The sequence below is a fragment of the Callionymus lyra genome, chromosome 5, assembly GCF_982586985.1.
Source record: "Callionymus lyra chromosome 5, fCalLyr1.hap1.1, whole genome shotgun sequence".
Classification (NCBI taxonomy): domain Eukaryota; kingdom Metazoa; phylum Chordata; class Actinopteri; order Syngnathiformes; family Callionymidae; genus Callionymus; species Callionymus lyra.
The window spans coordinates 27,502,205-27,528,997 of NC_141822.1; positions in this window are offsets into that span (position 1 = coordinate 27,502,205).

The following is a 26,793-nucleotide window of genomic DNA, read 5'->3' on the forward strand; positions in this document are numbered from 1 at the left end:
TGTGCCCATACATAGATGTGACTGACTTAGTCTTTGTTTATTTGTGCTAAATCAGGGGTAAACTGAATCGATTATCAATACAGCAGGACAGAGGTATAAAAAAAATTAAAATAAATCAGTGATTGACCCGCTTTTTCCACCTGACCATAAAACAAAATATATAATTTTGTTTTGAAAATACCGGTAATACATTTTTATTCTGATTTAGATTTCTAAAGTTCTTCCAAAAAGCCAATAAATGTGGGGCATTTGCATGTTTTTCACATTTTACGGTACGATAAAAATAAAAAACACATTAACCATCCTCCATCTCAGCATATATCCTGTTTATATGCATTTTTGTGTACGCTTGGGTGCAATGATTTAATTTTTTTAAAACTTGGAAAACACCATTCAAGTGCTCAGCCATCTCTGGGGTACATAATAAAGCTCTTGAACTGCCTTGTTTGTGATGTGTTTGTGTGTGTTCTTTTCTGTAAATCATAAAAAGTCCTTTCCGCTGCTAGAATCTTGCTGTGTGGACAGTTACGTGAGCAGGATTCTTCTTCCAAAAACTTGTGCCTCTGAGATTTCTCAGAGGCACAAGTTTCTGATTTGGCATTTTATTTTATACATTTTATTAAAGTGTATGTTTTGTGTATAAAGTATATGTATAGTGTAAAGTATAGTGTATAAAGTGTATATTCAATGAGTAGTGTCAGGTGGCTACCCTCAATCAAATACATTTTCAAAATCAATTCAATATCTTTGTGTTACACAATACTGTCTGACTTGTGTAAGTAACTGCTTACATTAGACTCTTTTCAGTTCTTTTATCTGTTGTTTCAGCTTTGAATTTAGAAATGTATGAGTCCTCGTGAAGATAGAAAGAAAGGTTTTTGCGGTCAGAGAGTCAGTATCAGCAAGCAATATAATTGTTTAATTTAAAGCAAGAGTACCATGTAATGAAGTAGCATGAACAAATAAGGACACAGCTTCATGAAGCTACTTCCACTTAACTCAAAGTTTTCAGAGAATAATTGCGGTATTGTATGAGGTATTCGGAAGGTTTTAAGAAGTATGTGAGGGTGGTGAAGGATATATATGGCGAAGTAGGGATCCATAGTGAGGGTTGCATTACAGAGATCTGCTCTGAGCCCTGACATTTTTAACTATGGTGGTGAACTGACTGAGTTTGCTGACATGGATATGGCCTCTCTCAAACCAAGGTCACAAAGTGCCTAAACAATCAAAAACAATACACTGTTAAAATACATACTTTAAAAAGCCATGATAACATTGAGACAAACACAGAAGCCCAGAGGAAAGATAAGAAAAAGCCTGCACAAATAAAAGGTCTCAGGATGCTTTTTGAAGGAGTCAGTAGACTCTAGGAAGCGCTGAGGGAGCGGAAGATTGTTCCAAACAGTGATCTGATCCAGCTCGAGCTCTTGAGGTCTGTTGATCAGAATTTGCTGATTGTTCCGCGGACATGCTTCTGGACAAGAGGAGAACAATCCTTCCAGGCATAGTTTTAATGATTGTCAAAATGGGAGTTCTCCTACTAGAGAAAATACCGGGAACAAGAGAGAAGAAAGGGAGAAAAAAGATGTTTAAGTTTGAGTTAACCTAAAAATAAACCTGTAAAATGATTAAAACGCAAACTCTATATGGTACAATTTTGATACAGAGAAACCAGCTGAGAGCTCCTTTTAAATCAGAGTTGAGGTCAGATGTATTTTTCTATACCTAATGCTATCATGGCTAAAAGACCCTTCTCAATCATCCTGAAAAATATAGTTTGTAGGGTGCAAGGCTTAAGACACTTAAGTTAATGTAGATAAATGTTAATACAAAACTCTGCAGCGAGAATTCTGACCCGCTCAATCTTAAAATTCTGGGTCTTGCTTTCAGAGCTATTCATGGTCAGACTCCTCCTTACATCACTGATCTGATCCAGCCTTACACCCCAGCTTGGGCTTTGAGGTCTGTGGATCTGAATCTGCTGATGGTTCCGCGCACACGCTTCCGGACCAGAGGCTAGAAATCTTTCCAGGCTGTTGCTCCTAAGCTTTGGAACAATCTTCCCCTCCCTCTGCATTTGGTGGTCTACTGACTCCTTCAAGAAACATCTTAAGAACTTTTTATTTGTGCAGACTTTTCCTTGATTTTCAGGGACTCCTGTGTTTGTTTTATGTGTCTTGGCCTTTAAAGTATATATTTTAACTGTGTATTGTTTTTGATTGTTAAAGCACTTTGTGACCCGGGTCTAGAAAGGTGCTTTTTACAAATAACCTTAACTTACTTACTTACTTATATTCATTAAAATAATAGGTCATGAAACCATAAATCGAAATAAGAAGTTTCGATTTTCTTTGTTTCTTCATCAAGCCTTTTTTCCATGTTTGCTCAAAGCACTGTTGATTCAATGACTTAATTTGCATTATTATCACTCCAGGTACAGTAAATGCATAGTCAGGGTTAGCCGATAGTTATCTGTAAATAGGTAATTTACAAGAGATTATGTCTTGCGCAGATGTCTTTTCTGCTGTTATCTGTCTGAGATATGCCACTATACGGTCACATCGTGACAGGTACTTAACTCATTCTCTTAGTTAGATAAAAGATTTCTGGACCGATTGGAAAGTGTATGCATTCACCTCCATGGTTGTTCCCCATGCTATATTAATTGTTTAACTTGTTTATGTTATATTAAATTAATATCAACTTTGGGTATGAATTTAACTGGCAACTTCCACAATGTTTTTTTTTTCAACATTCCCTTTTTCCACAAACAAGTAAAATGAACAGGACAAAACACATGTTGGGGTGACAATTTCACAATGGATAAGACAACTCTTATATAGTTGAAGGAAATTTGTTTTAATTTTTAATTGTGTTTTGTTGTTCGTTACTGTGTACCCAGATAATTGACAGGTAATGTAACAGTTTCAGTTGAAGAAAATGTTACAGCAGATTTACAAACGGTACATACTTAAGATTTGTGAAAATTGCCAGTTCAAAAGAAAACTGTGCCCCAGTTAATGTCTGTATGTTGTTGTTTTTTAATCACTCTAAGAAATAGTGATTAAGATAGGCAGACTTTGTTAATATGTAATGAAGGGCAAATAACACATTGACTTGAGTGTCTCTTAAATAGATGTTGGGCCTCTTTTGTACACATCAGTATGTATTTGTCTGTGAACAACTTTCTTTCTATTTCCAATATTTACATTAGAAAATCTGCTTGAGCCCCGCCCACTGAAAACACTTGTTTTTTCTGGAGATGAAATCTGGTTTACCATAACCACACCCACTCTGCTATGATTGGTCAAACATTGAGGTGTGTCACCCCGCGTCGTCAATCCCAGAAGTCTCAAAGGGACCTGTGTATAAACATTCTTCGCTGCTGCAGGAGTAACATCCTTTAATACGCCATAATAGACTCTCGTAACCTCTCATTCACCGAGATTTCGGAGAACTTTATAGAGTAATAATTTCAAAACATCATCATGATGAGGATTGTACTGCATCTTGGAGAGGAAGACTTCAACATTTGAAACATGTGAGTAAGTCAAATAGGATGGGTTTTCACAAAGAGTTGACCTTTTAGAAGAGGGTGGACAAAAGTTTTAGTGAGAAAAGCTCAAATAGTCAAATAGTTTGCCATCGCACTTTTGCGACTTTTAAATGTGAGATTTTTTAGATGTGATATTAAATTCATAAACCCATTTCCTTTCTTCTGTAAAGCAGAGTTGTGTTTTGTGGCTTTAAATGTAACAATAAGGACTGCCAACATGACCTATCCTAATCTCTCTCTTTTAAATGTTTTAACACAGCTGTCAACAACAAAAACACATGGTTGTATTTTGTGGTTAAAATGTCTTATATCAACTCTTGCAATTAATTTCATAATTGTAGAGTAACACAGCTGCATTGCACCACAAATTACCATTTAATTGGGTCTGTACAGAACAAAGAAATTCGTTATGGAACCCAGCAGGATTTTCCTCTCGATGAGAAATTTGAGTACAAAAAACACTAAGACGAAACAGCCTTTTGCCAGAATAGTGCCAAATATCCCAGCTCTAACCTTTTCATGTTTTTTAACCCATATGAATGAGGATGAAAAAAACTAAAATAATTTGTTTACTCGTGCAAAATTAAATTTAACAGTGTATATTTAAAATAAATATGGAACCATCTTGTTAGAAGTGGGCATATACAATTTACCTTACACCACATTTTCAAACATTTTGTGTAAGGTCTCAGTTATTCTTGTTATTTTTACTCAAATTTAACCCCTTATATGTCTGTTTTTTAAGAAAAAATGTTGAACAGAGGACTCAGCATGCAATTATATGCACAATTAGTCTCTTTTATTTCATTTAACATTGTCTTTGGGTTATTATAGACTCATCAACTTAGGATCTGGTTTGCCGATTGTAGGGTGAAAACCAGATATTGGAAGGAATTAAAATGCTTGACTGTTCTCTCTAAAGACAGAGTTTAAATCCTCAGTTGTTGTTGAGCAAACGCAATACACATTCCCGAGATTAAAAACCTTAAGAATTACAGAAGCAAAACTAAGCAGGTTTGAAATCAATCTTTAAACCCACCTTCATCAAGAGCATGACTCAAAATGTTATTCTTCTAATACCGGATTTGAAGGACTTAGAAAGGATCTAATAATTCCAAAATATGTTTGCTCTGACATCCATGTGACAAGCAATGTGGCTGCGACCCAGTCTCGGAGAACGAAACATGGACATGTGGAGGAGACCCAGGGAGCGCCACCAATCTGGCAGCATTGATAATGGCAGATGGAGAGGCGCAATCAGCCAAGTAGTTTGTATTGTGAGCACTACTCATGAATGGCGTTGTGCACCGCAACTTGGTGGGCTGATTAGGAAACAAGGCTCAGGCAGAGATGAATTGTCTGCCCCCTACTGTGAGACATTAAAGGCAAATCTGTCAAGTCTGCCATTACTGTACTTTGAAACGAGATAGAAAAAAAAATGACACTCATGTTTCTGGGTCATTCACCTGATTCCCCGCCTTTCCACCCTAACACAAATGTGGAACACATTTTTTGTGAATCCTTTCATGAAGTTCTATTTTATTATTATTCCAACGAGTAACATTTAATGCTGACATTTAAGAACGACCGCCCTGGCGATAATTGTATTAAGTGAATGAATGATGACCAAGAGATGTGAATATTCCCAACTCTCATGGGTATCATTTTTACAACACTTTACATCTTCGGTGATCAACAGCCTGTGCCAATTCAATGGGGGTAATTGACCGTGAATCTTCAGCAGAGAAAAGGTTAATTAGTCTGCTATTATGTGGGTGATTGAAAGCTTGAATAACGTGATGGATAAATAATGTAGAGAGCATTGTCGACGATAATAATTGCTTGGTGTTGTGCTCTAGGTTTGTTTATTTATTTGTAGATAATTATTATTGTTTTTTTTTATCAGAGAATATTATTCGATGAGTAAAAGTTTATTTGATTCTTGAAAATGGTTTTACGTTTATCCCTGATTTATGCAACTAGGTTTATTCGGCTTTTATTGGTCATCTGAAGCCAACCAAATAGTTAAAACCGCTCATGCTCGACTACAGAGAGATTTATGTGTCAGCACACACAGATTTGTCGGCCAGTTTTTATCCAGCTTAGAGATGTGCATCAGCGCAGATACAAGGAAATCCGAGGCCGGGCCATTTGATGTTGGTGTAAACGGTATTAGCACAAAATTGAGATCCAATTTCTTACATGTAAACTGTGAATCCAAACCCAAGACTTGCTGATGCTGCAACTAAGTTACTTATAATATCATAATCTTCACCATGTATCAGTGTGCATGTTTCAAATCCGCCCCGAATGCCTCCTGTATCCCACTTCTACAAAAATAACAACAACCACAACAATATTTATGGAAAATATTCATAGTTTGAGTGGTGGAAAATACTGTGCATGAGTACAAATAACTATAATTATTAAATGTTTAAACTCCCTCTACCACAGTACAAAAACATACAGAGGTTGATTAGGAACTTGGTGAAATTGTCCGTAAGTATGATTTTGTGTGTGAATGGTTTTATGTTTTTGTGTGACCTGTGACAGACTGGAGACCTGTCGAAGGTGTTCCCAGCCTCACACCGAAATAAACTGGGAAAGGCTCCAGCCCCCCAACGACCCCCCTAAGGGAATAAGCGGTAAAGAAAATAAATGAATGAACGAATGAAATAATCAGAAACTAGTTTTGCCAGTGTTGTAAACACAAGGTAGGATTTTTTGGTGGTGGCACTACGGAAAAAAAAATGGAATGAGATAAGAAAAAATAGGCAATAGAAAAACATAAAACATAAATAATATACTAATTATTTTTATTAAAGTATTGGAACATTCAAACAAGAATAGTTTGCCAAGCTTTGCTGTTCCAATTTGAATGATCTAACTATTGAAATCAAAGCCACAAAATCAGTGAAGTCAGTACTACACCACATCTGCTTTCACCGTGTGCGATACATACATGCTTTTAATCTGCTATCGATGCCTCTTTATCATGCAGAACTGGGATTATTGGTATCACTGTCTGTGGGAAGCAATCTAAGGCCCCCAGATAGAAGTATGGCCAGCCAAACTGTTTTTCTGCTTGGTTAATCTGACAGCACCTTCTGAAGCGATCCAATTAAATCTCTCCTTCAAAGAATATGTGACTGCCGAAGCATAGATGAAATAAGAAGGATAGGCAGGAAGGAAGAGATGGAGGGAGGGTGGGTGGAAGGGGCCTTGGAACTTCTGTTTTAATCATTCTCAATCAGTGCCACAGTATTTAACCAGCTCCTAGACCAAAACGAGTTTGAGAGATCAACAGAAACAAGAAAGCTGATTTGTGTTCAAGATGGGATGTGTGTTGTTTAGGAACGACCGTATAAACGAGAAGGTTGAAGGACTTTACTGACTAGCAAATCATGTGTTATTTCCCAAAAGACTAACTAATATGTCATTAAAAAAAAAAAGAAAATACCAAAAATGGGATTGTGGGAGAGAAGAGAGTATGGTCAAAGGGAATTTGGGCTTTACAATTTCTGAAAAGAAGCTGTAATTATTATTTGATATGTACTCAATATGGTTTAAATGTAATTTAAATAGGAAACATTCTTTCTTGAGTACCAACGCATAATAAAAGCTGTGTGGAGGGAATGATGTTGCACGTTACTTAGTTAACAATATATTTTCAAAAATCTTTGACACTCTAATAGCTATGAAACTTGCTGCCGTCTCCAAGTATCATTTTTTTTAATGGGGGAAAGGATTGATTCGAACGTGCATATAAGTAACATACAACTTAATTTTTATTCTTTTTTTAATCGCTGTGACTGTACAACTACAAGGTAGACGGTAGATGAGACTAACTTCTGCTGGATTTACCGAACTTGACATTGATCACTATTTTTTTTACGTCTTCTGTTGGACACAGAAATAAGAAAACATATTTCAGGATTGATTTTCCTTTGGGTTGATCACGTTTGTTCATTTTGGGTAAGTTTAACGATCCGTTGGATTATTCCTTTAAGTTTTTGCACAATAATAAAGTACCTTCAAATCCCCTTTTTTTTCGCCTCAGTCACTTCAGTTGTGTTAGCAGTACTTGACTGGAGCTCCGTCCAATGAAGATGTGCGTGTGAAATATCCCAGTTTTTGGCCTGGTGTGAGGGAATGTTTTTGTTTCATTCCCTGCCAAGTGTAATTTAACTTCTGCCAAAAGTGTTTTATTTAGGAAATCGACTGGATGCACTTTACTTTTATAACTTGTTTTCTGCCTAAAGACACTTGTCAGCAGCTGTGCAACGAGATGAAGTGCAAAAAAAAATTGATTGAATCCTCTTGTGACTCCTCTGATAAGTTTGCATACTGTTCTTTTTTCCATGACAAACCACTTCCATGTCGGGTGAAATTCCTAGTTGTTGAAATTCTGGATATCTTCCATACTTGTCATTCTTATTTTTTAAATTACATCAAAACAAGACATGTTTTAATTTTAACAGGGATTTTCTGCCCTCTTACAATTGACAAATTAAATCTAGTTTCATTAAGATTTCATCATTTCATAATAAATATTTGTATCTATATGGGGTTGGTTTCCCCCCCTATTTGCCCCATTTCACCTGTCCTTATCAAGTTGCCCTCCACTTGAAAAAATCACTAAAAGGTCAATATTCTTCATGTCACTTTCAAGCTATTTTTTGGTGTAGTATGTAAGGTATTAAGATCAGTTGGACACAAACACAGAACACTATTTCATTTTTTATAGATAATGATAATAAAAACTGGCTTAATGGTTTACCAAGTGATTTGCAGTAACTTCGCTATGAACTGTCTGTTACCAATTTTATTTTGGTTGTCATTACACAGTGACGTCTCAAAGATCCCCTTAAGCGCTGTGCGACTCAATCAGAGTGATTCCTATCAGGGTGCAGAGAAACAGGAGAAACATTTAGTCAGAAAAATGCCTTTTTTGATTGCTTCTACAATAAAATTAAATGGGATGTGTAAAGAAATATGCAATACTAGAGACGCTGCTGCTTGTTTCTACACTTCATGCATCCTCAAGTCAACAGTCTGCCTGAGGCTGCGTCTGCCAGCACGGGTGGCTGGCATTATAAATGTGTGTGACAGGTATTTTTCTGCTAATTATTTTTTGGGATAAGGAGGCAACCATGCTTGCTTTCCACTTAGTTGAAGATTAGTGATAATGTGTTCGCAGTTTAATGTCTTTCCTATTTCTCTGGATAACTATAATACATGTTGTGGGACTAAATATGAATTTTTGGGGGGATTTGATTTTGGATAATGGATGGTTGTGCATATTAAGAGTCTTAGCGACATGACTATGGGAGTTATTTGTCCAGGCCAAGATTTCACGTCTAAAGCGCCAGAGATGCTGACTCTTTTATAGTGTTTAGCCTTTCAGTCCCAAAAAGTCAAGCCTCTTATGGCTCAGGGTGGATTTAATAGAAAACTTGTCAATTTTTAACGGGCAGCTAAACACATCGCTACAGCTAAAGTGATCCAGAACACAAATGGAATGGCTTTCTAATCATAGCATGACAGCTACTGTGGTTAAGAGTACGATATCCTGCAGAGAGGATCGTCCACAGTTAAAATGACACCCCACCAAATATCCCAGTTAACTGAGAGTGAGGCATGCTTTAATGCTATAGATATCTTTGGCTGGTAGACCACAAAGTTCAATAGATAAATATTTGTAAAAGTATTATTGTTTATGTTTTGTTTTTCACACTCTGGCAATTCTCAGAGTCACTTATGTCCTTAGCCTGGTTCATGGTTCCCTGCTGGCCATGGCCCCATAAAGAGATCAATACTTGGGCACAACTACATCTCCATGCACTGAAAGGAGCAGGGTAAAACAAAAACATAATATAGACGTAGTGTATACCTCCACTGTTTCAGTCATCTTGTCAAAATAATGATATGTTTCGAACTTGACAATCGATACTTGAGTATCGATAGAAATGCAAATTCCTAAAAAGAAAGATAGAACTCAGTTATTCAGATTGAATTATAATCATTTTGCATAGAAAAATAAATACATTTGTATTTCATAGATCTTAAAAGTATGTGCAAATTGGATTTTTTTATGTGGAATTGTGCACACATGGCTGCGGTGATTTTTAGCCAAGTAATATATCTAAAAAAGTTTAAAAAAATTAATTGCATTTCATTTTGACCTTAGATTCAGTATGTCTCAAACCAAATATGAACGTCTCATTTTGCAGTAGTGCTGGGTCAATAGAGCTTCATGAAGCAGTTTCTTAATTCTTACAGATCAGGCAATATCAGGCACCAACTGTTTTCTTTTGGAACAGGAATTATGCTGTACTTATGTTGTTCTCTTGTAGAATCCCTCCTTATTGCCTCGATCATTTTTTCTGCTTCCCATTTATTCTCTCTCTCGAAAGGATGAATGTCTCAGCTGCACATTTCAATCATACTTGTGAAAATATCTCCAAAAAAAGAAGAAGCTGAGGTGTTTTAACAAATGCAAAAGTATTTTCTCCCGGGCATAGCATATGGTTTTCATATTTGTTCTTGCTGTCTTCAATTCGTAACTCAACTGAATGAAAAGGTTTGAAGAATATTTCTCTTAATCCATTATTCAGAAATAACAGTTGCACATACTCAAGCTTGATTATATGTACATTACATTTAAAAAGATAAGATGAATTCATCTTTGTCCATCACCCTTTGGGTTAGCTGGTGATAACCTCCCTAGAATCTCACTTTATTGAGCTTCCCTCAATAACAGCTCAATAAAAAAGAACACTGTGCAGTATATACATCAGTGACTGACAATAACGGTGTCACTTGAGGGAAGATCAAATTCTTTACCAAAGGATATTGACCGGTCTTGTAGCTTTTACAACAAGTGAGCTCTGGTGTTGATGATGCGTTGAGGATGGCCGAGGGCGAGTAGTTCACCAGAGTCTTACTTTCACTTTGCTGTGTCCCTATTTGATTTGACTGACAGAAGTAAAAACGTAAATAGTATATATTTCGACATCAATATGTGAGAAGTATATTGATGACATTTTGGGATAATATATGTGTGCGTAGCTGTGACAGTTACTCCTCAGTGTCAGGGAGCTTTGAGGAACAATCACAAGCCACAGCTGCAGTAACAAGAGTGCCAAGCTACAGGAGTGCCAAGACTGGGATATATTGGGGCGTTAGATGATGACAAAAATAGCACGGAATACTGAGAACACAAAGCCAGGTCTTCTGGAAAAGCCTTATCTTCCTGTACCAATCGTGTAGTAAGCCAACTTTGACTATTTCAATCTACAAGATACAAACATATTTTACTTTGATACTGTGTGATCTTCAGCCAGCTGTTGAAATGGAAGGTCAGAATCATGGCTGATAAAAACAAGCTAACATCTTTCCTGTGGGAGGGTAATAATCCACAAATCTTGGGTAAAATTGCAAAGATGATGTTTTTACTCCAAGATTATTTTGGAATGTAGCAAGCTGAGGCTTCCCCTTTGGGGAAAATGGTTAAATAAATGCCTCTGCAAGCAATAAACAGAAGAAAATGCATGCAGCTAAAATTGCACACACAGGGAATTTATGCTCCAAATCAATTTAATACTAGTTTGAAATTGTCTTCCTTAAAACAAAACTAGTCAGTAGCTGATAGAAAAATTACAGCATAAAATAAACAAGATCATTCAACAATTTTATTACCGAGACAAGTATTGTGATTTATCTTGAAGGAAAACGATTCTCTTTGGAAAAAAAACAGATATAGTCGTGTTGAATATATAAAAACTAGACACAGAGAGAATGTTTTTTAAGCCATGTTTCCAACCAGTGTCGACTATGCTTGCTTCCTATAAAAGTCAGAATAAACATGGCCAAATATGCCTCCGTGCTGTGAAGAAAGTGGCAGTGAAGAGGATAAGATTTTCAGCAGAAGCAGGAGAAAAAGTGAAAGCATCTGATTTCCATGTTTATGTATTCTCTCTTGCACTGTTAAAATCTGGTGAGTCTCATTAGGCTGCAATTTTGCGACACAGTTTTTGAGCTCTGTACTGCTCCTGTGAAGGCTTGTGAAGGTCCTTTTTCTCCTTTGAGCCTGTTTTTTTAATGTTCGCCAATGGAGGCAATGTTTTGTATGATAAATGTGCATGATAAATTTTTTTTAATAAATAATAACAAACATTCTACGACTGATTTTGTATCTCAAATCTTTGCTATCACCGAAAGAAAAGAAGTCTCCACAAAAGCGAAAACCGGGTTTAAAGCTTTGCATTAAAAGAAAAACTGATTTGCAAAGAAAAACTGCCAATCATCGTGATTGCATCAAATCAATCAATACACAAGGTGAAATTGTTTTTCATTTACGTGGAGATTGCTGAACAAATGATGCATGTAAGAGGAGAGAAATTATTTCACTGTTGCTTATTTTTCCTTTACTAGGTTTACAGGGCCTTATATTACAAAGGATGAATACATTACAATAATAAATACATTAAAGGAAACTTTTAAGTTCAACTAGAATGTCATACTAAACTCCTTTATGATATTTTAGGAGTTTGAAATCATTTTTCACCATGTGGTTAACTCTACGTACATACCATTAACATACCTTAAGTGTCAATTAAAGTCCCAAGAACAGTTAAACTATAGCTTTGTTCAATTTTCGCAAAATATTTTCTTTGGTTGAGTCACACCCTTTTTGGTTTCCTGGCATAAGATGGCATTGCAGGTTAGCAGATTGCTTAGCTTACTTGAAGCATTTCTTTCAAGCGTTTCCTTCTACGACAGCCAGATCAATAACATGCAGCTACATCATATATGTTTGTATTTTTTCCATTGAGGGTGTGTGTATGACGCACAAATTGACTGTTCAAAAGAAAGTGGAACAATCGTCTTTCTCGGTAAATTATCTCTTCTGTCTCCCTCTTGTGCTTCCCGCTAGAGCGTCTCCTGGATACCATTAACACTTAAAAAGATTAGCCCCTTACTTGTTTAAGCTGCAGGGTTCAAAGTGTCAAAGAACACCTCACACTTTAGCAAAAAGAGACTGAATTTCGTTTACCTTTATTTCTTTTATTTTCTGGGATGTGCAAATATAAACTCAGCTTTGATTTATAGGTGCTAAGTTCATTAGCGACAATCACTGAGGCTTGTCAGAACTGTGCCAAAGTGATTTTGTTAATGACTCTGGAGATGGATCATCCTGATGTATGTGGGAGTCGCAAAAAGGAAAACATGCACTTGAAAAATCCAGAGTTGGTAGACCAATTCTGGTGGAGGAGTGGGTAATACCTTCTTATAATTTGACAAAACATCCGTCTGAGAACATCGCTGTGGTGTGACTAATGTTTTCTTGCAAAAATTGCTAAAGATCTATAATAGCAAATTCTGAAATTTGTTTGTTTTTTTCATTTCTGAAAACTCAATCCAAATAAATGTCCATGCTTGATTCCCGCGTCGTTACAAGTTATGCAAAATTAATTGGCGACATGCTACCAGATGGGAATATTCATCATAAATTACAGAAAAGTAAGTATCTCTGGATCATGGAAGATGAAATTGTGTTTCCCATTACAGGCCCTAACAGGTAAAGAAATACCCCCCAGGGGTTCTTTACTGAAAAATCAACCCTTTATCTTGGAGTCCAATACACATGCTGTTGCCTCCCATGGGCACCACTAGACATCAGCATTAGTACTGCTACTCATTGATCCTCTCTATTGATGTATTAAGGAAGGAAACCATACTGATGTAAATATGTAGTCCTTAATATCTGGGCACTAGACCAGTCACTAATGATGTGGTTTAGAACACCTTCTGGGCTCATTCGAATTCAATTCTGGTCTCTCTGACTTTTGTTTCTCAAAGTAATGATGGCAACTTGTTTCTCTTTAGTTAGCGATTTGTTCTTGACATAATATGGATTCTAACAATGGGGTGTCTGCTATGTATCAACTTGACTTCTGCACAACACAACTGGTGGCCACAAACCCATTAATAAAGCAAGAAATTCCACTTAGTAACCCTGACAAGAAACACATTAGAAGTGAAAATATCTTAAGGTGACTACCTCTTCCAGAGAATAAGAATGTCTGCAAAGCAGTGAATGAAATACATGTTTTCATTCATTTCACACTTTTTTGTTGAGTACTAATTCCACATGGGATAACTTATAGTTCTGATGTCTTCAGTGAGAATCTACGATTTAAATAGTAGATAGATAGAAAAACTTTATTGATCCCACTGTCCTGAAAGTAGTCCTGAAAGTAATGTAAAAACATTAAATTAATTGATGGTTCCAACTTTTGGACTGTACTATATATATGAATTCTATTACTTCGAATTCTTGCAGGAACTTTCGACACAATCCAGCTACAAGAGGTTGAATGGTCCTTATCAGAAGGAACCCAGGACCCCTTGCACCAGCATATATGGTTGTATCAGAAGTACCAAATGGTACTCAGGCTACTTCTCAGTAAAGCATGAGGGTGTGTGCTGCCATCCTAGTACAGTTTACACATCCCAAACCATCACTGACCCTCTGCAGGCACAAGAACATTATCCATGGAATCTCTAGACTGTGTCACGTCTGTCACAGTGTGAACATGCTTTCATCCGTGAGAAGCACCGAGCACCAATGTCAAGATGAAAATCATGGTCTTCACTGGCAAATCGTCATGCACAATATCTGGCTGTGAGCAAAGGAACCACATGTGGACAACTCGCCCTCATGCTACCCTCTTGGATTATGTATCTCCCAGTTTGAGCAGAAACATGCAGATTATTGGCCTGCTGGAGGTAAATATGTTTGATTCTAGGGCCGCTCCTCCTGTTCCTACTCGCACAAACTAGCAGATAGTTGTCTGCTGGGTTGTTGTCATTCTACAGGACCCACTGGATGTCCCCTAGTTTACTGACCTGTCTCCTTGTTACCTAATCTACATCTCGTGGTGAGGGCTCTGGTAAAATGCAAAGAGTGACCATACACTGCTGCAAAAAGGTCAATAACAGTTCAAGTGCGTTTGGTTTCCCCCTGCAGATCAATTGCTTCACAGGGGTTGCTGAAACACAATCAGTTTTGCTTCCTAACTGGACAAGTCGATATACCAGAATTTTTATTTGGATGTAGTTCTAGCTTGTCTTTACAGGCAGTATAGGCTACATTTGTCTTAAAGCAGCAAGTGCAATACATCGATAGAGTTTATCAACAGTTTAATTTTCACTCCAGGCCACTATGAAACTCACTGTTTTAATATTGACCTGGCTTTACTACCATGAAAGCTATAAGCAGAAGAAAACATTTTTTTTTTTTGGTATACCTTCAGACAACATTGTGTTAATATGAAGTTAGATACAAAATAACTTATTAATTGTGGATTTAGACATTAAGGAGAGGTTGTTTCAGTGGATGATTGATTTGAGGATATTATCGTTCTTATTTGTCTCGGTCAGTTCCTGATTTGAATCACCATTCACATTTGTTTGCAGTCATTTCAACCCTCTGTCTATGATGTGTTCCAGTGAGAACTCTGTGTAGCCTCATCCTGAGTGGAGTGAGCAAAGAATGGCTGCCCTGACCCAGTGATTTAATCTTTGAGAAGATAATGTTCTATCTTGTTACTTTCCACTGTCACAGGCAAACAATCATCGGTATGATTGAAATCATTTAAAAAGCCTTGAATGACAGACAGCTTTTACCAGGAACAACAGGTGGAGTGTTTCATTCTTTGCACTCTGCTGAGGTGGTGGGTAAAAAGATCATACAGAAATAAAACTACAAAGGCAAAGATGAAACCAGCTTCAACTGAATGGCTGGAATTAGATGAAGGAAAACTGAGGAATATTCACCAAGTTACAAAAGTTACCAAAGGTAAACAATGTATGGAGGGAAATTAAAATCATTAGTAGAGCTACATCAAAGTACGAACACTCCTCTGTGGCCAAATATAGTTTAAATTGGGGGCCTAATGAGAACATCTAGAACCGAACAGAGGTCATAATACGTGGGTTTAAAACATCATGGCTCGCAACCACCGAATAGGCAAACACCCATAGAAATAGCCAGAGGCTCACCAGTAACTGCTGAAGGAAATTAAAATGTTGTATGAAGGAAATAGAATTAAAAATAAAGAAAAAGAAAAACTCAACTTCTACCACACTGGTGCCCACACTTTTTTGGTGAACAAACTACCTTCAAAATGACCAGTTCCAAAATAAATACCTTTATCAAAAATGAATCAAAATGTATAAAAAAAAACTATCAAACGCTTAACATAAGTAAGAACATACCTTACTTGGATGACTGGCAGGGAATGGACTCAGCGAAGGTTGTATTGTCCGGACACTAGGCGCTGTTAGCTAGTTCCAAGCAGGGTTACAAATGATCATAAGTCATTGTGGAAGTGTGTGAATTTAGTAACCTCCTATGGGGAAAAACTCACTTGTAAAAATTAGTAAAGCCAAATAGAGCAAAGAAGTAGCAGATTTTCTCTTATACTTTTCATCTGTGAGTAACTTCCAAACTCGTCCAGAGCCCTGACCTTAAGCTCAATGTCAGCCTGTAGTATCAATATCTTATCCTCGACTGCAGACGAGTTCAGGTTGAAGCAGTGCTGAGATTTTATATATGAGTAGATCAACCTCCACATCTTCTCTAAATGGAAAGCACATAAATGTAGGGATTGGTTCCCCAAATCATCATCCTGCAGCTTTGAGGATAGATTTTTCAAGCATCACAGGAAAGCATTTACCAAGCTGATCATATTGTCGACAGTTTGGCCTTTTTTTTTTGCAGCTCTGAAGTAAGTTTGTTCTTAAGTCAATCAGCCACTTGGCATGACAAAGTTGCTTGTATTCTAAATTACCTTTCTTTATTACTTAGTCCAGCTGCTACAATTTTTTAATATCTCTCTTCTGTCAAAATTGAATACTCGCTGAAGTATTCCTGTAGCCACTGCATTCAACCACAGAGGCTTGGTTACTTGGCAGTAAACACAGGACGGCCTGTCTGAGATCTTTTTTCACGCCCGCACTTCAACCAATCGGAAAACTAACCTCTTTATTTACACCCAGAGCAGACAATCTGTGCTCTCTTTTCCGTTTTCTTATACATCATGAAACTCGATTGTGGGTAATGCTTTGGCATTGAGAGCCAAACTTTGAGGCTGCTGAAGTTCTTGGACCTACCGGGCACTAAGGCTTCCCCGAGCCCCCCACATACACTTGATCTATAAATGGTGTCTGGGTAATTGTAAGGTTTATTTAGTAAGTCCTGGAATTTGTGCATTTTCTCTACAGACAGCATTTTACAAAGATGAGCTTGTTGGCCAGAATACCAGAAGTTGTCGAGGGTGGAATTCCAGTTTATATTCTGTCTGCTTCCACTTTAAACAGTATTGATTGGCATTTGTAAAGCGTTTGTCAGTTATCCCAGCATCAGGGTTCTGAAATAGTATTTATTTTTTCCCAGCTACTTAAATTAAGGGCTCCTCATTGTCTTTTCTTTATTGATGAGCTAATTAACACCAGAAGTCCCAGCATATTGCTGTTGTACCTATTATTCCCAGGCAAGAGCCAATTGGCTGGAAACCCCCTGTGGACACTATTTTTGTCATGTAAACGAACCGATCATTGTCACACCACAGGAGGGAACATGGTGAGAGGTGGGGAGGGAAGCGGGGGAGCTCTCTTCTTCGGTTGAGGAGCAGTCATCTGCAGTGTGAAGAAATGTTGAGCATCGGTAAACTAAAACAATATCACCAATGCATGCATAGAAGCTAATGATAAAACCAAATATAATATACCAAATACATATATTATATTATATTAATATTAGTGTTAAACAGATACACATGACCTTATTTAGGTAAATCTAACAATTATTTTTACTCATTTTAACAAAATCAAAGTAATGGAAACTGGGTAAACCTCTGATTTTTGGATTTGATTTAACATTTGTAGTCATCAATCAATCAGGGAAAAAAGTCAATGCCCATTGCGTTCAACAAGCACCCCTGTGGATTAGTGCAAGTGAAGAAATTCAGCAATTTAAAGTGATGCATTTATATTTCCAGCTGTTGATATTACACAAGAGAAATCTGCGATTACCTGGGATTGACTTCTTTGACAGCTACATCACATTCTTAATAATAGCTTTTATGTTTTTTTTTAATCTTGGTAATAGTTTTAGTTGCTGGAAATACATTTGTTTTCACATTTTAGTCTTGTATTGACGTACAACACTGGAAAACCTCACCTGCCTCTGAAAAGTGAACATTTGCCAAACATAGCACCCACTCTCACCAGCTGAGGAGTCTGAGCAGTGACAGTCTAATTCAATTGCCTTTGAGCCCAAAGGCTGTGCGCTATTCTGGAATGTTATTTGTAATCAGCTGCACAACAGCAACTCAATAGAGCATGATTAGAGCCCTTCACTTAAATGTGTTCAACTCAGTGTTAAATGTGCCAATCAGTATGACACCGCGATCTACACTTTTCCTTTTCACATGCCTTGGGCATATAACATCAGGTGAAGTTCATGAATAGGGTTTTTAGAGGAGCTCTGCTATTATAAGACTTCATATAATTAAAGCTTTCGCACGGCTGGGTGAGAAAATCTGATCCAGCGAGCATACAGGACACAGAAATGCCACTTGTTGGGAAGCTTTTGCAGAAGGGATTTTAAGTATTGAGAAGCCAGATGTGATTTATTTCTGTACACTCACAGGCAAATGCCATATCATGACATCATAACATTACGTTTAAAAATGGTTTATCTCATAAAAAGAAGAAAAATAATTTTTTTTTTCTGTTTTTAAAACTCAGATGCCATATGTTGTAAAGCTTTACAGACTGGAATATGCTACCTAAAATGTATATCACTGGGGAGTTCTGCCCATCAGACTGGAAAAAATGAATTTAATACACAAGCCAACTGAACCTTGAAAATATGTCATTTGAAAGTGTTACACAATGTACAAAAGGTCGTAAACCAAATGGAGTGCAATCTTACTTACATCTTAATTTTGTTTAAAACTTAAGGATTATCAAATGGATGTATGTTTTGTACTCACTCAGGGAGAAAGTTTTATTTTATTGACTGCTTTTGTTGGAATTCTTTATGTTTAATTGAGTTGAGTGACCCTCTTTGACACGATTAATTCTCTCGTGTCTTCTGCGAAGCTGAAAGCAATGCATTATTGAGATTTTTCATTCACAAAATGTAATTTGTCAAAGAGAAAATCTTTCCCCCTTTGTGCGGAACCCCTGCTGTTACTGAGCCTGTCTCCACCTCATGGTCTTCCTTCAGTGCTGTATCTCTGGGTGATGTTTCAGCATTAGTAAGCAAGATGAAACCCTCCTCTTGCTCATTCGACGTCCTTCCTTGTAGGCTCTTTATCAAACTATTTGATGTAATTGGCCCCTGAGTTGCCAAAAGGGTTAACCTCTCCCTTTCCACAGGGGTTTTTCCCAATGCATTTAAACATGCCTCTGTGGAGCCTTTGGTCAAAAAGCCAGGCTTGGACCCGACTGACTTCAGTAATTCCAGGCCAATTTCTAAGCTCCCTTTTTTGTCCAAGATCTTGAAGAAGGTGGCGTCTGAGCAGCTGTCATTGTTCCTGGATCAGAGCGACATCCATGAGAAGTTTCAGTCTGGCTTCCGTAAACATCACTCTACGGAGACAGCCTTACTGAAAGTCTTCAGTTACATCATGGTGTCAGCTGATTTGGGTAAAAACACTGTTCTGGTTCTCTTGGATCTGTCCTAAGCCTTTGACACAGTTGATCAACAGATCCTGCTGAGAAGACTGAGGGATGAAGTGGGACTGTCTAGGTCTGTGTTACAGTGGTTCTCGTCATACCTTTCTGGGCACAGTTTCAGTGTATCTGCCAATCAAATGAGGTCTGAATCGGCGGATCTGTTGTATGGAGTCCCTCAAGGTTCTGTTCTGGGTCCTTTATTGTTTTTGCTGTACTTGATTCTCCTGGGTAAAATCATTCAAAGATTTCCTGATGTTTCTGACCACATTTTTGCTGATGACATCCATCCATCTACTGCTCATTTGATCCAACTGAGTAGCTTAGTCAATTGCTTGTCACAACATGATCTGGAGCTTGTAATCCATGCGTTTGTCTCTTATCGTCTGGACTAGTGCAACCGTTTGTTCTCATTTCTTAACAAGAAGGAACTATCTCGCCTGCAGTTGATACAGAACTCTGCAGCGAGAATTCTGACCCGCTCTAGTAGAATAACTCGCATTTCTCCGATCCTTAAATCTCTTCACTGGCTTCCATTTTCTTTCAGGATCAACTTTAAAATTCTGGTTCTTGCCTTCAGAGCTATTCATGGTCAGACTCCTCCTTAAATCATCACTGATCTGATCCAGCCTTACATCCCAGCTCGGGTTCTGAGGTCTGTGGATCAGAATCTGCTGATGGTTCCTCACAAAAGGTTCAGGACCAGAGGAGAGAGATCCATCCAGGCTGTTTTGCTTTGGAACAATCTTCCTCTCCCTCTGCACTTGATGGAGTCTATTGACATCTCAAGACATTTTTATTAGTGCAGATTTTCTGAGATTCCTGTGTTCCTCTTGGTGTTGTCTTGACCTTTTAAGTATTTATTTTATTTGGTATTGTTTTGATTGTTTCAAGCGTTTTGTAACCCTGGTCTGGAAAAGCGTTCTACAAATATAAATGACTTACTTATTTACTTACTATTTAAGATTGAACAAGGTCAGTTGTGTGCTGTATCCAAGACTTCAGGCAGAACAGAGAAGAAAGAAAACCAAAATATTAATGCAAAACCAACTTTGGCCCCAATAAACCCTGGAAGAGGGTTTTTAACTAGAACTATAACTGCGATCTTATCTCTGAACATGATTGTACGGTGTTTGATAAACTCAGCAAACCCAGAGAAGCCAGAGCAAACACATAACACCCTGATAAAATCAGATGTTTAACAGAGTTGACCAAAAAAGAGAAAGAATAAATTAATAAATACATAGTCAAAGCACTGGTTATGATTTGTAATTATTGTTGTTGTTTTTTTTTTTTTTATATTATAAGATTCAACATGTTTGACATAAAAATGAATACATACGGAGTCATATTCTCTAGGGGTTAGTAGGTGGTGCCATCAATTTGAAATCATGATAGCTTCAAACAAAATTACTGTCCAACGCAATTGATTATAAAGCTCCGTCAACCTATCAATACTTAAAAGGTCTAACATTGTGCATGTCAATCTCCAGAAATCATTACATTTCTAAAAATATACATTAGTTATTTCAGCAGATTTAAATTCCTCCACTAATTATGATCCGATTAAAAAAGAGGCAACACAAATTGGCTTCATCCTTTTTAGATCAATTACATCTCCCAACATGTTTTTTTTTCTTTTTTTTCTGTAGTTCTATGCAGAAAAGAAAATAAGGCTGTGCAGCAACAATATGTGATCATCATCGTTAGTCACAAACACTTTAAACACTTGCTAATATAGCCTGTTAAATAGTGGTCCCGCTGGGAATATGGAGCGACTGCCACATACACAGATCTTCACGCACGGCAATCTGGCACTGACATGTACGTTCACTGCATAGCTAGGACCAGCACGTCTCCATGATTTGCAATGATTGCCGATCAGGGGCGTAAATTGAGGGAAGGCATTGGGTCTTTTTTAATGACTCTTCTACATTTTGGATTCTGACAATACCAGTCCAATGGAGCGTTCTCTTCTTATCTCGCCGAGTCCTGCAGAGAGTTTTGAAATATGCTCCCTTTTGCTCTATCTAGTTCTTATTCAGCCACGAAGATAACAACCTCTTCCGCCTCTTCTGTCCAACACCCGCTGACACATAATCACAACCTTGACTGAAGTGTGTTTCTCTAAGAGCAATGGTTATAATAGGAGGTACACCATGTGCAATGGGTCATATGTGTGTTTTCCTTTGGTTGTGTCCTTTGCCGTTTCAGGAGCTGTAATGTATTTTCAAAGCAAAATGCAAATACATACCAAAGACCAGACGAACTTCCACTGACATGGAAAGAAACAATCTGTATGAAAAATAAACATGTCGAAGGGAGGTTGAAATTAGAGTTCAAGGTAATTATTTGTCAATGTGACTGGACACAATCTGAATGTACGAGATTAGATTGAATCGAAGCATTCGGTTGACATTTTCCTTTAGGCCCTTCAATGTGTGGCGCTACAGCACAGCTGACAGTAAAGTAATAACTGGGAACTGCTCTTCCCTGCTTTGCTATGCATGTATTCCCTTTTAGCCACCCATGCCAACACGGCAGCTTGTCTTCAACCAATCTCTTATTCTGTTTGTAAAGTGACAGTGTAGCTTACAGGGACAGTTAAACACTGTGAGGAGGCAACTGTGAAGCAGCGTTCCTGCATCTCCTGTTTCACATCTTCTTCTTCATTCAAGTCCATCCGGATAAAAATAAGGTTAACACAAGTTCAACGAAAACTGTCATGCTGTCACTTGTCTGTGGCCGTTCTGAGGAAGTTGACATGAAAGGTCAATAAGCCAAGTGGGGGAGAAAAAACTTAAAGGTGGGAGTGTAGCTGCTTCCAACCGTAAGAGATTTAATACACAAGAATACATAAAAGATGTTCATGGATTGTCCTTTGGCTGGTTCCGTGCGGGGACAGACTTTAACCATAGCCCTTTTATTAACCCAGAAATCTACCTAGGATGGAGTAGAAAAGCACTGAGACAGTGTACACCTCTGCCACAGGGTTTGATTTTGTCTAAGAAATTGCAGGTTGAATCCCAGGTTCAGATATAATAGTGTCATTGTGTTTGTGAGGAAGACAAACAAAAAGTGTCGCCTTTAATGCAAACTTCACTTATTTTCTACTCACACTCATGTCGAATAAGGGTTGGAATTATTTTAACATAAATCTGTTTTATTTTAGAGTTATAGACAATAATGTAGGTCCATTGTAAAGTAGGGACTGATGCTCAATTGTCTTTGTCTTCATTTCTGTCCAAAAGACCCACTTAGAACATTCAAATACCTCTGTGGTGCTCGTCTGTACTGTCCATCTTGGTACATCTTGTTTTCAAGCCTTGACAAAAGGAAAAAAAACTGTCTACATGTCAAGGTTGTTTTTAGCAGATGCTGCTAGGCAAACATTCTACACAGAATCCTTAAATATAGACTCTGTAAAATTGCTCTTGTCGAGGCTTCAATACAAGATGGACATTACAGACGGGCACCCTAGAGGTATTTGGATGTTATTAAGTTCATTATTTTGGAGAAAGATAGAGTCGAAGAAAACTGAGCATCAGTTGCTACTTTAAAATAGACTTGCATTTTTGCCTATAACTCTACAAAAGAACTGGTAACTATTACATAATCCAAACCCTTAGGCAACATGATGGTGAGTAGAAAAAGAGTGAAGTTTGACTTTCATGTCAGAGAAAGAAAGCATTAGATAACAAGTCAAACTTTACCATTTACATCGTAGCCATATAAGTTGGTATGTCAGTATTAAAACCCTCTGTAAACTACGAAACTAGGTTCTTGGTAAAAGTGGAAGATAAGGTGAGACAAGACTGTGGGTGCTTTGAGGGAGGACGCTGCTTGAGTGTTTGAAAAAAGTATTTGAGGACACTGTGTGGTGGACGCACAGGTGTGAGAGTGTTCATGGAGGTGTGAGTGTGTGAGTTAGGGTCCAGACAAAACCCATCCAGACCAGAGAAAAGCTTGAATATGTCATACAAATCCACTATCTACCTCTTTGTTTTTAGAGTTTAATATTAAACAAACCAATGCAGTTGAAAACTGAATTTGATCACTCTTATGGAATTCCAAATATTCAGGGGTAGTTAATAGGTTCTTTATTTTCTAAAGGGCAACTAATATGTTGATTTAAGTATCTCTTAAATAGATCTTGGACCTCTATTGTACTACGTTTGTACAAAACTTTCTTTTAATTTAAATATTTACATTAAAAAAATTGGTTTCCATCTACTAAAAACACCTTTTTCTGTTGATAATATCTCATTTACGAATTGAATTAATTTTTAAGTTCAAGTGTATAACCAAAAAAGAAATTAGAGACTTTTCCTGGCATGAAATGAAATAGCTTTATACTCACAGTAAAATAAGGTCAGATGTATTGCCTCTAATGACTTGGTGCCTTTTTGGCAAAAAGGCAGAGTAGAAGTAGATTATTATTTATAGACGTAAAAGAAATGTGAGTTCAGTGAAATCCATGAATATAATCTGTTCTGATAAGTCAAAAATGAGTCATTACCTCTGTGCTTTGGCTGAATTACGAATTATTTAAATATTACATTTAACATAAAAAAACACATTCTGCGACTGACAGAGGAAACTGCACTATTTGGGCATTCATCATCTATATCATCAAGTTTGACCAGATGGTATTTTATGTGACTATACTTTGACTTTGAAATGCATATAATCATAGCATGGTCTGTTATTACGCAATGATTGTATTCCAATTGATGACAAATTAAATTATTATAAACGTTTTTTTATAAGGTTAATGCTAGTTTTGTTTCTTTTTTACCTTGCTAGATCAAAATAATAAGGTTTATTATTATGATAATAAGATACATTAAGATCCAAATTTCATAGGTATAATCTTGTCATGTTATCTTATCTTTTTCCAAAAATATAAATAAGCATTCGTACCTATAACAAATGGAATTAAATAAATAATTGAATAAACTGATCGTTACTCTGAAGTTATTTTCATATCTTATAGATCATTACAAATGTTCCTGCAATTAAATAAAAGCTTCTGTTATTATGCCCAGCAGCAAGCTATTTTGTTGAAGGCTGCATGTATGTGATAGGACCTCACCAAACCAGGTTTTTGAAACATCTGGCTTTAAAATGTTGGTCTGAAGTAGACATGACACCGTTTTAAATGCTTATTACTTGAGCTGAATGGTGTATACAACTGCTGACTATAGTGTCACTGCAATTGACAACAGTAATGCATCTATATTGTAATTACAGTTTAAATAGTTTATGGAGAGGTTTTGATGAGTGTCTGACAATTTGGAGTGCCCCACTCCTCACAGAGATCTTGGACAGAGGAGAGCCAAATCTAAATGAGGATCATGAAATCATATTCTTCATTCTGTCCAAGGTAAGCGGCAGGTTGTTCTCTCTGGACCAACCATCTAGTACCCTGGCTCCTGTAAATGGATTCTGATTTCCGGTTTTTGAGTTCTGTTGATGATACCTAGATCTACGCTTGTGTTGCTGCACTATAAACTGAGCACACAGCCTTCAGGTGGACCAGTTTCCAATCTGATGGTCAGAAGTTCCAGGAGACATGTGGTGGTGTCAAGGAAGAGTAGTTTTTTTCCATTAGCCCCTCTGGGATGATGATGTTAGTTGCTGAACTAAAGCTGACATACATATGTGTCTTTGATTTTCAGATGGCTGATCAGGAAGATGGATATTGCATTTTCTGTGTAGTGCCTTAAAAGCAAATTGGCGGGTCCGTTTTAATAGTACTGTTTTTTACTGCAAATACATTTATCTAATGAAAGTAGACCAAATGTTGAGAAGCAACTGTATGGAATAATAACTAAACCAAATACACCCACTATATGTTTAATTGAAACAAAAATAGCATAAAATACAAAAGATCTCAGAGGGCAGCACATCACCTTGCATCTCACATCCATCCATCTTCAGATTTTTTACCCACACATTTTTCAAGTTTATCGTTCTAGACAGTTACTCATCAGAGAGACTGTAAGTTCTGTACCATACATTTATATATTCAACTGATATTGTTAGAATCTAACCAGTGATTATCTTTAGCGAAAGGTGCATCTATTGGGTCGTTACTGGGTTGTTCTTTAACAGATTCTTACAAAAAATAATCCAAGTAGAAACAAAACATATTATTTACAAATCCTTCAAAGGATTTTTGAATCCAGATAACCTTTTCACCTCCAAATGGCGATATTTCTTACTTAGTCATTTACTTACTAGTCCTCTTGACAACATGCTTAAAAGATCCATTCCATTCCATTTCCATTGTTCTCATAGATGTATGTTAGTCAAGTCTAAAACATATGACAGAGTAAATGCATCAATTCCTTGACAGAGCCAATGATCATCTACAAAACAGACATTTAACTGTCCACATGAATTGTTTATTTCAGAAGCCATCAATTTCACTTGAGTGTTGAAAGGGCAGTGCATCCAGAAGCGTGTGTTGTGATGAAGAAAAAAGCAGGACTATTGATCTGTGAGCCACCCACCTCCACAATGTCGGGAGATCCACTTCCATTTTGTAACTTTATTTTATTGGCCTTCAAGTGTAGAAACAGCTCTGCAAACTTGGCAGGCTATATCCTGACAGTTTTTATGATGACACATCTGAGAATTAATGCCTTTAAATCGATCTAAAATAATTGGTACGATAACGAAAAAAAATTAAGTTCTCTATTAACTCTATTAATAAAAAAAAGTTTCTTTTAAATATGTTATATGTGCTCTTGGAAATTGGTTTTGGTAAGCCGCATTTGGAATTCCAAAATCAAACCCTATTTCCTCAGGATCTGCCCTGAAGCTAGACCTTTAGAGCTGCCCACCGTTGAAAAAAACCCAGAAAAACACTGACCGTTGAAAACTAATATGTAGTTACATTTGCCATTTTATTATTTTAGCAGTTGGATTTATAATATAAGGATATCAAGTCAGTCCCATGGGGAACTTTTATTTATATGTTTTATTAATCGTTTTTTTTGTGTTTAAATGATCGTTTGCAATTGCAATAACAGAAAATACGCTTCAGAAAAATAAATCTCAACCTAATCTTAAAGGTTTTCAAACAAGATTTATAATGCATTATTTAATGTCATAATTTAACTTTTTTGTACCAACTTTAATAATAGTACAGCTGATTCGGTTTACAGTTGACGACACATTTGAGTAATAACTTTATATGTTATTATATAAATAAAGTGCCTTGTTATCATCATTTATAACCTTGAACTTAGTTATGTAGTCTAGTAATACTTCAGCCCACCATGGGGAATTGGGCTTCAGAGGATGTTGCATTACATGTAAAAAATATCTTAGTTACAAATGTAAGAGTAGATATATAAATAGATCAATTTTATTGATTCCTCTGGAGATCTTTTTCGGGAAATTGTTTTTCCAGAACACAGCAATATAGACAATAGATTCATAAAACAAGAACAAGAACAAAGTGCAATGAA